The sequence below is a fragment of the Macrotis lagotis genome, chromosome 3, assembly GCF_037893015.1.
Source record: "Macrotis lagotis isolate mMagLag1 chromosome 3, bilby.v1.9.chrom.fasta, whole genome shotgun sequence".
NCBI classification, from domain to species: Eukaryota; Metazoa; Chordata; class Mammalia; order Peramelemorphia; family Peramelidae; genus Macrotis; species Macrotis lagotis.
In genome coordinates this window covers 224,373,713-224,390,981 of record NC_133660.1, presented here as the reverse complement: position 1 = coordinate 224,390,981, position 17,269 = coordinate 224,373,713, and the positions used below count along the sequence as shown (strand labels likewise).

At 41.3% G+C, this 17,269-nt stretch overlaps 1 long non-coding RNA gene across 1 annotated transcript; it reads left to right on the top strand.

Moving 5' to 3' along the window:
* Window positions 1–1,548: 1,548 nt before the first annotated feature.
* On the top strand, window positions 1,549–6,821 carry LOC141516426 (uncharacterized). Its single transcript, XR_012476701.1, has 3 exons — window positions 1,549–2,385; window positions 4,941–5,007; window positions 6,555–6,821. It is a non-coding gene; the product is annotated as an uncharacterized LOC141516426 (long non-coding RNA).
* The last annotated feature ends 10,448 nt before the right edge of the window (window positions 6,822–17,269 follow it).

Sequence of the window (17,269 nt, the reverse complement as noted above, 5' to 3'; positions counted from 1 at the left end):
TCAGTACCTTGGATAAATCACCTCCCTGTTCAATCTTGGTTTCCTCCAAGGTCTGTCACAGCCCTAATTCCTCGGACCACTAAAGTCCAAGGTGACACAACTAGTAACAACTTTTTTTTTAACTCTTGTGATCATAGAAACCTCTTGATGAAGAGCCTCTTTCCCTACCCCCCTCCTAGGGAGTTTGCTGGCTCTGGGAAGGATGTGACAACAAAGGATCATTCTCTTCCAGTCCCACATCCCCACGATGCAGGGCCCAAGTCTATTAAACAAAGACCAGAGAAAGAGTGTGACTGGGCAAGGAACTTCTCCCTTGGGGAAAACTTAAACTTCTCATAGGCAAGAAGGATTTTCTCTCCTCAAAGTCCAGTACAGGATGACAATAGGGCCTTAATAATAATAAACTTCTACTGAATTAAATCAGGTAGGACTTGGGATGAGCCTCGAAAGACTGGAGAAGAAGAAACACACTATATATAACCAAAATACCCTACTATGACCTGGAATTAAAACCAATTACAATTAAGGTGCTGTCTTAAGGTTCAGTTATTTAACATCAAGGCTGTTCCCTTCTCTGCCCCACTTCCCACATAATCAATAAAAGGAAGGGAATGGTGATCTCTAAAAGAGACCTTTCAGTTCTAAATCCTAGAATATTTGCAAAATCTTTGAAAATTTCCCATCATTACTCAGTGAGAACTGGAAACATTCTGGGTATCCTGAATAGTACTCCAGATATTGTTTCATTTCTCTGTAACTCTTTTACTTCATCTATAAAATTAAGACCTTTAAGGTCCCTTTCTATCAAATCTCTGCCCACCAGACTAGCTCAGATCCTCCTGAAAGAGGTTCAAAGATGTTGCTTGGAAATATGAAGGCATATTCCTTACAAATCTGACAGTAACAATCCAAGGCCAAGTATATTCACTGTTCTCCCAGGCTATGACCTCAAGAGGGTTAGGAAGGGGGGAATTATTCTTGCAGCCATTAACCCAATCCCCTTCGGATTGTGTTCCCCAAATGTTAGGGGTTCCCTACACCCTGGTTTCATTTAATTGTCAGATTAGCCTAAAATAGGAATATTTATTTCAAAGATATAAAAATAAATATACAAATTATCCCCACCTACAACAAACTGGGACATAATCCTCCCTTAGACCAGTCACTGGGGAGGGGCAGAGAGATTAGGTGCACCAAGTTCCTAAACAAAAGAGTTTTAAGTCCAAAGTTTGAGGACCAGGCAGGGCCTATGAGCTTAGTCCCACCAAAGTCCAAGTATGAATTTGAGGCCTAAGTGCCCTGGCTTGTTGACCAGTGGCAACCGAAGGTTAGGAGCTAACTCAAGCTCTTAGGCTAGGAAGGGAGAAGAGGGAAGGAACCCAGATTTCCTGCTAGGTCACCTTCACCACTCCTGAGGGCTGTCTCTAGGCAAGAAAGAAAGGGTCCCATTGGGCCCCTGGGTGATGATGCTCTCCCCTCCCCCACCCTAGGGAGTGAAGTAAGATAGGATGTGTAACAATGGCTTGCCCCTTTTCCAGCCCCCCTCAACCCTTGATATTTAGTCCCAGGGCTCAGGGCCCCCTGGTACTACTCTACTTGAGCCTCTCAAAAACACTCAGGGAGGCTCCATCCACCCAGGACTTCTCAAAAGATAAAGCTTCCAATTAATTCACCAAAAACAAAAACTTGCACCTGTGAGGACAATCTCCACTCCTAAGTATAGGGAGACAACAAGATGATGAAGAGGACCATTTGTGCCACATACAACCCCAAAAAGCCCTTCTACACTGTCACCGAGACTCACACCTACTCCTGCAAGTACAAGCGCCAGCGTCCGTCCTCATCTTCAGGCCCAAATACAGACCCCTGCTCGTGTCCATGTCCGTGTCCCTGTCCGAAACAGTGCCCATGCTTGTGCCCATGTCCAAACCTGTGCTCAGGTCCAGTCAACAGCCCGGGTGGCAGCTCGTGCCCCAGTGCTTGTCCAAGCCCCAGCCCAGGCCAGACCCTGAGCCTGACCCCAAGCACAACCCCGAGCACGGCCCCAAGTCCAAGTCAGTTTTCATGCCAGTGTCCAAAGTCACCCAGACAACTCTGCATCAAGACCTATGAGTGTGAAAGCAGAGGCAGCAGAGGCAGCCACGAAAACGAAAGTCACAGCACCCCATCTTGTTCCAAGTGTTCATGCAACTGCTCTTTCCACTTAGCTCGTGTACCCAACAAATGCCGGCATAGAGTCAAGGAGAACTACTCAGTCTCACGCACACAGTCCATATGATTGTGAGAGCTGGCTCTCTGCAGCACACCCTGTGTACCCATGAAAGGACTCTGAAGGAACACACTGAGCGTGGTCAGTTGAGTCTTGGGATCTGACAAGATAGGAAGGTGAGGATGTGGTAAGAGGTGAGGTGAAGAGGGTTGGGGAGAAAAGGCCTGGCATGGGGATATATGTTGGGAGATGCTCTGCCATGGACTGGGTCCTTATGACCTAGGGGAAATTTTTTCTCCTCCAGGCCTGTTTCCTCTCCTGTAAAATGATACTAGACTAATGCTCTCTAAAGTCATTTGGAGATCTGTTCAGTTCAGTAAGCATTTTCTGAGAGTATCTGCATGCAAAATAATGTTTGTCCTTCATTTTCTTTTTTCTTTTTTTTGGTTTGGTTTTTGTTTTGTTTTGTTTTTTGCAAGGCAATAGGGTTAAGTGATTTGCCCAAGATCACACAGCTAAGTAATTATTAAGTGTCTGAGGTCCTGACTCCAGAGCTGGTGCTCTATCCACTGCACCACCTACCTGCTCCTGTCCTTCATTTTTATTTTTTAGGTTTTTGCAAGGCAAATGGGGGGTTAAGTGACTTGCCCAAGCTCACACAGCTAGGTAATTATTAAGTGTCTGAGACCAGATTTGAACTCAGATATTCTTGACTCCAGATCTGGTGCTCTATCCACTGCACCACCTAGCTGACCCAAGGATGATTTCAATAGATGAAAAGAAAAATATGCATTCTAGCCTGTGTAGAATGTATACAGTAAGAAAAGTGTAGGAAAAGATCAGGGAATAGCTTGAACTCCAATATGTGGAAAGGAAGAGTCTTCTGTTGATTAAGGCTAGAAAAGTCCAATGCAACCAGATTGCTTAAAACCTTGAAGGTCATATAAGGAATGTGCATTTTTAATACAGGTAATAGAAGCCCAGCTTGGAGAGCTTTGAACAAGAGAGTGACACATGAAGTGCCTTAGGAAAAGGTTTTTATAGCCCATTGGTAGTTTTGTGAAGGTTTGAAAAGATTTTTTATAGACCATTGGTAGTTTTGTGAAGGTTTGAAAAGATTTTTATAGACCATTGGTAGTTTTGTGAAGGTTTGAAAAGATTTTTATAGACTATTGGTAGTTTTGTGAAGGTTTAAAGATGAATGACGTCAGAGAACAGTGAGGAGAGTGTTCCAGTCATCTAGATGAGGGGCTATGGGAATCTGCACTGGAGTGCAAGATTTGGGAGTGAAGAGATGTGAATGAAAGAGACCCTTGAAACATTGAACCAACAGGAATCCACAACAAAAACTGAGAGAGAAAAGGGATGATGGCAGTGGCATCAGTAGCAGTAGGGAAGTTAGGAGGAAGGTAAGAAAGTTAGGGGTGCCACTGAAGGTTGAGGGAGCTCTTAATACTGAATTATCTAGTCTAGATGACCATGGGAAGTATAAAGAGTCCTGAATTTAAGTTCTAACTGTGCCACTTAGGTCAAGTTACTGAATAATGAAACAATGTAGGGAATGAGGGGTCATTCCTGGAACAAAGATGAGCCAGGCCAGAGTAGAACAGTTAATCTATTAGGAAAGGGGTCCTGGCCCAGCAGATACCCCTTACTATTGGCACACTCTGGGGATAAATATGAGTTTAGCATAACCAAAGGCTAGGGAAGAAATGGAACAAACATCAAGGCTGAGCTGCAGAACACCAAGGGAAGAATTCTTGGGGTCTAATGAGCCTGGAAGGCTTCCTGGTCCCTGTTTATAAAATAAAGAAGCTGCTTTGTATTGTTTGGTTGGGGTTTGTCTCCTAAATATCTTTTTTCTAGAAGGAAAGAGAGAGAAGGGAGAGGAGAAAAGGAAGGAGGCGAAAGGGGAGAGGGGAGATTTCTCCAAATGAGCTAGGAGATTAAGAGGAGATCTTTCCATCGTCCCCTTCTTCCTCCTTCTCCTTTTCCTTGTCCTCCTTCTCTTCCTCCTCTTCTTCCTCTTTCTTGTCATTCTCCCCTTCCTTCACACAAGAGCTAAGCCCAAGTTCCAAGCATAACTGAGACATTAGAAATGCACATGGCTTTGGATTAAACCCCATATGAAATTTTCTGACCTACATAACCACCATAAGAGGCAATGTGGAAAAGTGGAAAAGTGCCCTAAATTCAGAGAGGAAGTATGAGGTAAATTTCCACTTGTACCCTTTACAACGGGGCGGGGGGGGTCTGTTTTCTTCTTTGTAAAATGAAGGGGATTCCTTCTAGCTTTCAATCTAGGATCTAGGATCCTAGAATTGATGAAAGTATGCAAGGACCAGGTTTCCAGAAGTCTTAACATTTATATAGACAGAAATGATGCCTCCTGAGAGGCATGTGCTATGGGGGAGGGGCTTTCCTGCATCCCACCCACCCCCTTTACACTAGGATGATCTCCAAGGTTCTGTCCAATCAGAACTCTAGTGCCATAGGGTGCTGGAAGACTTTTCTTTTTTAAATCTAAATATGAACTATACAGACCATAGAGAAACCTCCCTAGGAGACTGAGACAGCTAAATTGGACACATGAAGTGAGAGGCTTAGAGATCTAGAGTGTCACACCACCAGGTCCTCCACAGAACATGTGCACACACACACACACACACACACAAACATCTCTGGCCAAAAAAAAAAAATCAGTAACAATTCGACATTTATTTCCTTACAGAATTTCTAAGTCTTTGTAAACAGCTGGCCTGGGATGAGTTACAATTGGTTCTTCTGGCAGACAAAGGGTAAGTTGGATTTCTTCCTATTACATCATGTATTTTTTAAGGAAATTAACTATCCCAGGGGATTCTGAGGAAAGTTTTCATGGTTCTCTCTGAGGGGGTCTTGAGCAAAAAAAAAAAAAAAAAAAAAAAACCTATTTCCTGTCGGGCTCATTGGCTGGACCCAGGGAGGAGATGCTCATTTAGGTCATGCCCCTGCCTCTGTGCTGAACTTGATCAAATCAGGCCCAATCCTATTTTTAACAGCAACAGAGAAAAAAATGCCCCTGGATTTTTGTCAGGTCCCAGTATCTCTCAGGCCTATTGTGTCAGAGTTCACAGTGCCCATGTAATAGCAACAACAATAAATTTCTACAATGCTTTACAAGTCTGTGAGGCAAGCAATAAAACATAAAGCAGGGAAATCACTGGGTTTGAATACTGCATTTGCCCTTTGGTATTTGAGTGACTTTGAAGAAAGGCATGTCATTCATTTGGACAGAAGTGAAGCCTCCTGAGGTTAGACATAAGCTATGAGAGAGGGACTCTCCTGCATTCCACCCACCTCCCTTTATTCTCAGTCTGTCTCTCTATCAGAAAAGTTGGGATAATTTTACTTGTCCCTCCCTTGCATCACCTGAAATAGTATCTATAAAACAAACCCTATCAAAGACACTATCATCCCCATTTCCCATATGGGAAAACTGAGTCCCAGAGGAAGAGGAAAAACTGATTTAAGCTGGCATCACTTCAAGAAGCAGCAGAATCATGGTTGCTAACTGAGTCTCCTGAACTCCCATGCCAGGATTCTCTCTCTCTCCAATACAAACCATTCTGCCTCAGGGACAGGTGGAGGGGGGGAGGATTGAGATAGGATGGGAGGGGGAAAGGGGAGAAGGGTCAGAGGAAAGAGAGAAAAGGACCAGGGAAGAGAATCCATTTTGACTGAACATTGTGAGTGAAGACCTGAGGAGGAATAAGCTGGGGAAATGTGTAGGATATTCAGGGATAAGAAGACCAATCTGGCAGGAGAGGAAAGATTCCAAAAGTGATGAGGTTGGAAGAGAGCTTTGGAATCTCTGAGGAAAATAGAAGTGACCTCTGGATCCACTCCTCCATTTAGGTCCCTGCCCCAAGCAATGCCCTGAGTAGAGGAATAGAAAAGTCACTCTTCAACTAACAGATTCTGATAGATTGGGGGGGGGGGCAAGATATACTAAGAAGAGTTCTAGGGCTGAGTTTATCAATGGGCAGGCAAGAACCACTACTGATAAGAGAGGGTGATTGGGAGGCAAAGGGATCTGCAAGAGCATATCACTCAGGTTGTGTGGGAGCCACCTGGGAGCTGGGGCAGGCTATGGAAAATGGCGTGGTCTTTGTCTCCACTCCTGTGAATCTGGTTCTGTTTAGCACACCTACCTGAGACCAACCCGAGAGCCCAGGCTCCTGAAAGCCTCTCCTGCCCAGTGGACAAGCAGCTTCCTGCAGGGGGGTTTGAATTGGATCCCTTTTCCCTATCCAGTAAGGGAGAAGCTCAGGTTGTACCATTCCCACATCTGTTTCTTCTCCAGAGTATACTGTGCCCCACCCTGTCAGGGGATTCCTGGATGTTTGAGGAACCAAAGGACAAATATTTCATCAGATCCTGAAATCTTTCCCTGGAACCTGAAGAGATGGTGATGAAAATTAGGCCAGTTCCCCCAAAAATGACAACAAATAAGCTAAACACAAGAGAGATTCAAACTCCATGGATGGATAAATGAAAGAAGAGAAACAGAAAGAGCTACAGCAAACCATCTAGAAGACTGTTCTCAAAATAAAGGCCTTGAAAAATTTCAGTATGTCTATAATTGGGGAGAGCAGAGAGGGAAGTGTTTCTTTATTGAATTTCTAAAGAAAATAGGCTAAGACCAGACCAGCATAATCTCTCACATACAGAGCAAACTCCATAGGTTACAAGGTGTTTCAATGTTTACAAATCATTTCGCCATTTATAAGGCACTTCACAATCCACAAGGTGCTATATAACATAAAAGACACTTCACTGCTTGAGTCTTACAAGCATGTTTATTATTCAACAATGAATTTTTCAAGCATTTAGCACAAAATACCGCCCAAGATGCTAAGAGATATAAAGAGATCATTCAGAGATGTTTTCCTTTTCAAAGGCTTTCCCATCACATCATTTCATCTGATCTTCAATGGTCAGATTGGGCAAAGATAATTACCCACATTCTAAGATGAACCTGGTGGCAAAGCTGGGAATAGAACCTACGGTTTTCGAGTACATGGGTTCTAATCCCATTATTACCCATGTTGAACAAGCTGGTGGCAGCTGGATGACCCAGTAGATGGCCCTCCATCTATAGTCCTTGATTTTCTCAATTGTAAAAGGAGAGTTATACTAGGCAGTCTAGAAGATTCCTTTATTTTGTAAGAGAGATTTGTAGTATACTGTTTCCAAAGATTCAGTTTAGTTGAGTCCCTTGATTTTTCTACTATTAACTGTCATCACTGCCATTGCCTTCTTATTCTCTACCAAAATCACCAACATCACTCTCTTCCCCTCTACTATAATCACCAATGTCATCACCAGAATCACCATCATTTTCTTCTCTCCTCTTTTATAATCACCAATATTACTGAATCACCATCATCATTCTACCACAATCACCAACATTAACACTACAGTCACCATCTTCCTACCATAATCACCAACATTGTCACTTGCATCACCACGATCCTTCCATAATCACTAACATTAGGCCTAGAATCATCATCTTCCTACCACAAATTAAGCATTGGAATCACTCATCCTCAATCACAAAAGTTTTTTTAGCAAATAGTACTTTATTTTTTCAGTCATACATGTAAAGATAATTTTATAAGATTTTGAGTTTCAAATTTTTTCTGCCTCCTTAAGACAGCAAGGGATCTGATAGAGGTTTTCCATGTGCCGTCATGGAAACATTTCTCCATTAGTCACGTTGTCAATCACAAATTCTTGAAGTGGTCACTTCCTCCCCTAGTTCCCATTTTGCTTTCTCCATCTCTGGTGTAGTTATGTAATATCGTATATGTATTTGATGCCTCTATAATTTATGTGATTTAATATGCACATCTAATTTACGTAACATTGCATCTGGATACTTTTGCGAGCTTACCTTTTTCTCCTAGATTCCGAACTCCATGAAGGCAGAGTAAGTGTGTAATAGTTGTCTCAGCACAGGGCCCCATACACAGAGGGGACTTTAAAAAATCTCTGTTAAAATTGAATGAAATGGAATCAATTAAATCCAGTGGAGCCATTTTAGAGCCTCCTCTGCTCTGGGTGGCCTGCCAGGCTGCAACAGGATGCCTTTTTTTCTTGGGAGAGTATTTTTCCCAAAATGGAAAATGACTTGATTCAGATAGGGTTGTGCCTTTCAACTTCTCTTCACTGTTTGGGGGCGTTTATGGTTGAAGCAGATGCCAAACACATCCTTCAAAAGAGAAAGAGTTTGGGACCGTGGCCCAGCTCTATGCAGAAGCTTCTGCAGAAAAGACCACATTAGAATATCATACTTGGACATTTTTTTCCTTTCTTGACAAACAACCTATTTGTTGTAAAAAGTCATTTTTGTAAACCACATTTTTGTGCTAAAGGTCTGTGAGGAAGCTTTGTTCAGTGGCCTAAGACCTTCCCTCCCTCTGGTTGCCTAGAGAAGCTACACCATCAGCCACTCATGATGAGGTCTGAGGAAAACTAGGTTTTGGCCTACAAGAGACAGGAGTCCCTGGGTCCTTCCAACACCCTTATGTCTGGTGAAATGTTTGAACATGTTATCGCTTGTGTATGAGAGTAGGAAGTGTTGGGGTATCATGGATCGTGAAAAAGAGGGCTGAAGTTGGTAGCAATCAGATTTCAGTTCAAATTCTGAATTCTGCCACTGATCTCTGAAAGTCCCTTAGGTTCTCTGGGCCTCAGTTTCTCCATCTGCAATACAAGGGATTTGGACTTAGAGGAGTTCTAAGGTCATTTCCAATTCTAGAGATATGAACCTTCCTTTTTGTGTCTGCATCTGTCTCCCTATTTCTGGATATAAAGAAAAAAAGGTGATCCTTAAATCCTCACTTACTTTACTTTAAATACTTAAGATTTATTTCTTGCAAATAAAACCTAGTAACAAGAATAAAATGACATGCCTGCTAATAAAAATGTATGTATGCATTTGTGTATGTGCCTATCTTTTTATACATGTATGTCCTTGTATTTGTTTAAGCTTTATATTGATTATAGTTCCTCAGTTGTTTCAGTAGTATCTTATTCTTTGTGACCCTATTTGGGGGTTTTCTCAGCAACATACTGAAGTAGTTCACCATTTCCTTTTCTGGCTCATTTTACAGATGAGGAAACTGAAGCAAACAAGGTTAAGTGACTTGTCCAAGGTCATACAACTAGATTGATTCTCAATCCAGATTTGAACTCCAACTCTGTCACTCTATCCATTTTGCCATGTAACTGTCCTTGTATATCTTTTACATATTAAATTTGTTCACATAAATACTCATGTATTTGTGTTTATACCTTGGGGTGGGCCTGGGTATGTTTATATGTCTGCCTGCCTTTTGCAAGAAAGGGAAGAGTATTATCCTGCCTCTGTGTTTTTCCAAGCATACCTGGAAACCCCACACACTCCCAAGGTGTGACCACTACATAGGAAGCTCCCTAAGGGCAAGGGCAGGGTAACTTCATCTGTATCTCTCCCACACTCTTGCCAAGTCCAGGGCATTGCATTGCAAAAGGTGATCAATAATTGCTTGTTGATACTGCAATTGCCCCCCAAAAAATGATCAAATCCGATTTCTTCATCCACCCAAAATGTCATTTAAGTAGGAATGATGAGGAAATAAGGAAAAATCAGGAAATGAGTAAAAAGCTGATGAACCGAGTCCCTGCACCGAGCCCTTGCGCTCAGAGATTTTTAATAAGAGGGAAAGGGCTTTAAGAGGGAGGAAGGGAGGTCAGATTATGAACTCTCCCACCCATAGTTATCCAGAAAGTCCATTTTACCATAGCTGTCCTCATGTAAGGCAGCTAGATGGTACTAGAACCTTAGACTTAAGAGTTGGGAAGATCTGAGTTTGAATCCCACTTCTGATTCCTTTTTTTTAAAGGTTTTATTTATTTTGAGTTTTACAATTTTTCCCCTAATCTTACTCCCCCCCCACCCCCACAGAAAGCAATTTGCCAGTCTTTACATTGTTTCCTTGGTATACATTGATCTAAATTGAATATGATGAGAGAGAGAAATCATATCTTTAAGGAAGAAACATAAAGTATAAGAGATAGCAAGATCAGACAATAAGATATCAGGGTTTTTTTCCTAAATTAAAGTTAATAGTCCTTGGTCTTTGTTCAAACTCCATAGTTCTTTCTCTGGATACAGATGGTATTCTCCATTGCAGACAGCCCCAAATTGTCCCCGATTGTTGCACTGCTGGAATGAGCGAGGCCATCAAGGTTGATCATCACCCCCATGTTGCTGTTAGGGTGTACCGTGTTTTTCTGGTTCTGCTCATCTCACTCAGCATCAGTTCATGCAAATCCCTCCAGGTTTCCCTGAAATCCCATCCCTCCTGGTTTCTAATAGAACAATAGTGTTCCATGACATACGTATACCACAGTTTGTTCAGCCATTCCCCAATTGAGGGACATTTACTTGATTTCCAGTTCTTTACCACCACAAACAGGTATGCTATGAATATTTTTGTACAAGTGATGTTTTTACCCTTTTTCATGATCTCTTCAGGGTATAGACCCAGTAGCCACCTCAGATTCTTAACTGTGTGATTCTAGGCACGTCACTTAAAAATCTACCTCAAAGCTATTTGGAGCTATGCCCAAAGGGCAACAAAAATGTGCATACCCTTTGACCCAGCAATACCACTACTGGGTCTATACCCTGAAGAGATGATGAAAAAGGGTAAAAACATCACTTGTACAAAAATATTTATAGCATACCTGTTTGTGGTGGTAAAGAACTGGAAATCAAGTAAATGTCCCTCAGTTGGGGAATGGCTTAGCAAACTGTGGTATACGTATGTCATGGAACACTATTGTTCTATTAGAAACCAGGAAGGACGGGATTTCAGGGAAGCCTGGAGGGATTTGCATGAACTGATGCTGAGTGAGATGAGCAGAACCAGAAAAACACGGTACACCCTAACAGCAACATGGGGGTGATGTTCAACCTTGAAGGACTCGCTCATTCCATCAGTGCAACAATTGGGAACAATTTTGGGCTGTCTGCAAAGGAGAGTGCCATCTGTATCCAGATAAGGAGCTGTGGAGTTTGAACAAAGTTCAAGGACTATTCCCTTTAATTTAGAAAAAAACATATCTTATTGTCTGATCTTGTTACCTCTTAGACTTCTTGTCTCTTCCTTAAGGATATGATTTCTCTCTCATCACACCCAATTTAGACCAAGGTACAACATGGAAACAAAGTAAAGACTGACAGAGAGCTTTCCGTGGGGGGGGGGGGAGCAAGATTGGGGGGAAATTGTAAAACTCAAATAATATCTTTAATAAAAATAAATTTTAAAAAATCTATCTCAAATTTCCTCATCCACAAAAATGGGGATAATACCCTTTCTGGGTATTGTGAGGATAAAATGAGATATTTATAAAAAGTTCTTCAAATCTTAAAGTAATATATAAATACTAGATATTATTATTATTATTATTATTATTATTATTATTATTATTAGCCCCTTGAAGGCTATGGGAAATTATGCTTTGACTCAAGTCTAGAGTCTTCCTACAAACTATTTAAATAAACTGGTATTTATTAAGTACCTACTATGTTTCAGGAGATTTTGAGTCTCTGCATCTCACTTTTCCCATCTGTAAAATTGGTGTGCATATTTAAGGAGAAAGGGGAACCTGGGATAGATGAACTCTTAAGGTATTTTCTGGGTCTAGGTCTAGGATCCTATAATCTCTGTCCTTAAGGATCCTTAAGGTGTATCTCATTATCTGGAGTCTTCAGGAAAAGTCTGGATGACCTTTTGTCAGGGAATGACTCCTGCTAGAGGGAATCTGTCTCACCCTGATTTGGTTAAACTCAGAGGTCCCACGCAGCCCTGCAATTGAAAGACTGGAATCTCAACTGTCTGTTGAATTTATTTATTTATTTTTTTGCAAGGGAGTGGGGAGGACAATTGGGTTTAAGTGCCCAGGGTCACACAACTAGTAAGTATCAAGTGTCTGAGGTCAAATTTGAACTCAGGTCCTCCTGACTCCAGTGCCAGTGTTCAGTTCACTGCACTATCTAGTTGGCCCTTGCTAAATTTATTTAACCAGCAAATGCAATGCATGGCAATTAGGCATCACCTACTATCTACATGTCCAAATTATTTCTGTAGAGTTGTGTTCACCTGATGTTCAACAAACAGTATAAGAGCTCTGAACCCGTTGTAATTAATAATAATAATAATAATAGCATTTATATATAGCTTTAAGGTTTGGGGAGCACTTACAAATATCTAATTCAGTGCTCACAACAACTCTGCCAGATAGATGCTACTATTACCCCCAGTTTACAGATGAGAAAACTGAGACAGATTTAATGACTTTCCAGGGTCACCCATGTGGTGAGTATCTAAAGCAAAATTTGAACTCAGAATTTGACTCATGGGGAGCTAGGTGGTACAGAGGATAGAGCACTGACCCTGAGTCAGGAGGACCCAAGTTCAAATTCATATCCAGCAGTCTCAGACACTTAATAATTGCCTAGCTGTTATTAGCTAGTCACTTGGGCAAGTCACTTCATCCTTGCCAAAAAAAACCAAAAAACAAAAACAGGATTTGACTCAGGATTCAGGTTTAATACTCTACCACTGACCATGTATTTACTTATTAGCCAAATCTTCTGAACCTTCTACATGAATGCCCCTATATCTGGCTGCACCATCTTGTCAAATCTGCCTCCATAACACTTTTCCTATCTTCTCTTGGCTCACCTGGTCATCACCATGCCTTAGTTGGACTATCACAAAAGCCTTCTAATCATTTTCCCTGTTTCCAATCTCTTCCCCTCTATTCTGTGCTCAGATACCAAAATAATATTCTTAAAACACAGTTTTGACCATTCATTCTGCTGTTTAAGAAGCTCTCCTGACTCCCATTGTCTCTGGGTACAAACCTTTTGTTTGGCATTCAAAGCCTTTCAGAGTCTGACTCTAATCTATTCGCCCAAAACAACTCTTCTCTAATTTCAATCAGACTAACCTATCTGCTGTTCTTCATAGATGATGTTCTACCTCTTGTTACCATACCTTTGGACATACTTTCCTTTGACCTGGAATGTACTCCCTCCTTACCCTGTCTTCTTTTTTTTTTTTGGCAAGGCAAACAGGGTTAAGTGGCTTAAGTGGCTTGCCCAAGGCCACACAGCTAGGCAATTATTAAGTGTCTGAGATCAGATTTGAACCCAGGTACTCCTGACTCCAAGGCCAGTGCTTTATCCACTACGCTACCTAGCCGCCCCTCTTACCCTGTCTTCTTGAAGTCATAAATTAGAGTTCTACTTCCTGATTGGTCCCTCCCCCCCCAACCCCAGTTTTTAGTATTCTCTCCCCAAATCCCTTGATATTTACTTTGTGTTTTATGTTATCTGTGATCATGGTAGCCCTTCCCATTAGAATGTAAGAGCAGGGAATCAACATTTACACACCACCTCACACCTGATAGTAACTCAGTGGATGTTTGTCTGATTGTTGAATTGAATAAAACAGTCACTGCCCTTAGAATCATCCCAGAATGTCAGCTCTGGAAAGCATGTAGTTCAGTTCCAACCTGGAGAGGAAAGCCCCATCCTTCTGTACAATATCCCTAGTGAATGGTTATCCCACTTCTCCTTGAAGTGATCAAGCATTGACCTTAAAGTTGAAGATACCTGAAATTCCATGTGCTCAGACTCTCCACATTTGTGCAGAGGAGGAAACTGAGAAAGAAGATAGATGACTTAAAGGGATTATTTGAATAAATTTTCAAAAGTATTTTTCTCTCTCCTTTCATTCTGTCCCTCTTCAAAAATGTGCATTGGGGCCCCAAGCCTACATCCCACCCCAGAGACCCAGCAACCACTCCGCCCCGTGGTCCCAGACAGGCCACCCCATCCCACCACCTTGCAAAAAGTAAAAAAAGAAAAGTGTTATATCTGGCCATCCTCTCCTATAGCACCTACATCCCCCTCTCCTCCCCCATCCCCTTTCTTTCCTTTTTCTTCTAGATTTCTATACCCTATTGAGTATATATATGCTGTTTCCTCTCTGAGTCATTTCTTTTTTTTTTTTAGGGTTTTGCAAGGCAAATGGGGTTAAGTGGCTTGCCCAAGGCCACACAGCTAGGTAATTATTAAGTGTCTGAGACCGGATTTGAACCCAGGTACTCCTGACTCCAAGGCCGGTGCTTTATCCACTACGCCACCTAGCTGCCCCTGTCTCTGAGTCATTTCTGATGAGAATGAAGGCTCCTTCATTCCCCCCACCTTCCCCACTTTTATACCATTGCAAAAACTATTTCTTGACTCTTTTATATGGAATATCTTAGCCTATTCTACCTCTCCTTTCTCTTTCTCCCAGTACATTTCCCTTTCACCCATTGAATCCATTTTTACAATATATTATACCTTCAAATTCAACTCTCTCCTGTGCCTCGTCTATGTGTGCTCCTTCTACCTGCTCTAATAAATGAGACGGTTCATATGACTATTATCAGTATCATCTTCCCATGCAAGAATGCATGCAGTTCATTATCATTCAGTCCCTCATAATTTACCCCTCTCATTCTATGCTTCACCTGAGTCCTGTACTTGAAGATTAAACTTTCTGTTCAGTTCTGGTCCTTTCAACAGGAACATTTGAAAGTTCATTGAAAGTCCATCTTTTCCTCTGGAAGAAGATGTTCAGTTTTGCTGGGTAATTGACTCTTGATTGCATTCCAAGCTCTTTTGCCTTCTGGAATATTATATTCCAAGCCCTATGAGCCCTTAATACAGATGCTGCTAAGTCCTGGTATATCCTGACTTTAGCTCCACAATATTTGAATTGTTTCCTTCTGGCTGCTTGTAATATTTTCTCTTTGACTTGGGAGTTCTGGAACTTGGCTATATTGTGTAAATAAAAAAAAATTTAAATATTTTTCATGTGTTAAGTTCCATCTTATATAAAAATAAAAGTGAGACAGTGCTTATCCTTGAGCTTATATTCTAACAGGGGAAACAACATTCATAGGGGAATAGAGGCAGAGAAAGAAGTTTGTTTCCATGCATCACTGGGATAGTAAATGGAATGGTTGTGTAGCTGACTGACACACCTTTTCCAGTAACAATGGCAGAACTGATTTGTTTAAAGTTCCCAGAAGAAGCTGGGAGGGTTGTAAGCAGGTAGGGCTGATGGCAAGAAGATGGGAAGATGGCCAGGATTGAATGTGGAATATGAAGCATGACTTAGGTTGGCTAAATATCACAGGCCACCTAGCCATGTGAGTTTGTTTTCATGGACTCATTCACCAATGGTATCACAAGGTGAGCAAATGCAGGAAGTAGGAAAGTGCAAGGAGATCAAGAGAGAATAAGGAGTCTGTTTTGGCTAATCAGGAGCATGTTCCTAAGGAGGGTACCAATGTGAGTTAAGGTAGCAAAAAGAGGGAGGTTGGACCAGAGCCTGAAGGTCTGCAGAGTTCAGATTAAGGAGTATAAACTCTTCTAGTCAATCTGTCTATATAGTCATCCTTGGCAAAATGCAACTCATTTTAAGCTTATATCAACTAATATCAGTTTTTCTTTCCATCACTCAAGTACTTTTTTTTTTTAGGTTTTTGCAAGGCAGTTGGGTTAAGTGGCTTGTCCAAGGCCACACAGCTAGGTAATTATTAAGTGTCTGAGACCAGATTTGAACCCAGGTACTCCTGACTCCAGGGTCAGTGTTCTATCCACTGCGCCACCTAGCTGCCCCAGAAAAATACATTTTAATATGCACTCTTGTCAGTTCTCCATTTGGAAGTGGATCATATGCTTGCTTCATCATGAGTTTTCTGGAACTGTGGTTGATCATTGAGTTGATCAAAGTTCCTAAGTCTTTGAGAGGTGGTTATCTTCATGGTATTTCTGTTACTGTATAAATTGTTCTGGCTCACTTCACTTTGTATCAGTTTATATAAATAAGCCTTCCCAAGTTTTTCTGAAATCATCCCTTTCAACATTTCTTACAAAACAATAGTATCTCATCATATTCATATATCACAACTTGTTCAGCCATTCCCCAATTGATAGATATAAGAAGTCTGAACTGTTTTAATCGGATTGATGTACATCTGGTGATAAATAGAGAATGTGGGAGAGATACATAAAGGGAGTGAGCATGACTGGATGGCTATGAATGAATAAGTGAGTGAATGAATGAAGATTTATTAAGCATTTAACTATTTCTAAGGGGAAGCTAAGAGCCAGGTCTGTAATCAAGAAGACTCATCTGTATGAGTTCAAGCTGTCCTTATTAGCTGAGCATGTTACTTAACTCTATTTGCCTTGGTTTCTTCATTTGCAAAATGAACTGGAAAAAAGAAATGGCAAACCACTTCAGGATCTTTGTCAAGAAAACCCCACATGGGTCACGAAATGACTCAACAACATTCACCAGGCTCTCTGCTAAGTGGTAAGAATAAAAAAATGAAGCAAAAGACAGTCCCTATCCTCAAGGATCTCACAATCTAATGGGAGAGACTATGGAAACAACTTTGAACAAACAAAATATATCAAAAGTATTAACAGAAAAAAGGTACTAGAATTCCCATCTCATAGATTACTCTACCACCAGTAGAAAAGGTGATATACATAGAGAATATTTATAACTGGAGAACATAATGTAGAGAAGCAGGTAGGGAACAACACATACATTTAGAAAATATGTGAAAGGAGACATTATAAGTAGGATACTCAGGTGGTTAAGGAATACAAATGGCAATGCAAATATACCTCCAGTTTTACAAAATCAGCAGCATACATTGATGGAGTTATCATAGGACTTTTTCTGTTCTTTTGGGTACCTCCACTGAGCTATTCTCTGCCTGGCATCTCCATATGTCCTCACAGGGCTTTCTTCTGTTGGGTACCTCCACTGAGCTGTTCTATGCTTGGCATCTCCATCATGTCCTCATAGGGTTTTCTTCTGTTCTGTTGGTGCCTCCACTGAACTGCTCTCTCAGCTTGGCATCTCCATCATATCATTATAGGACTTT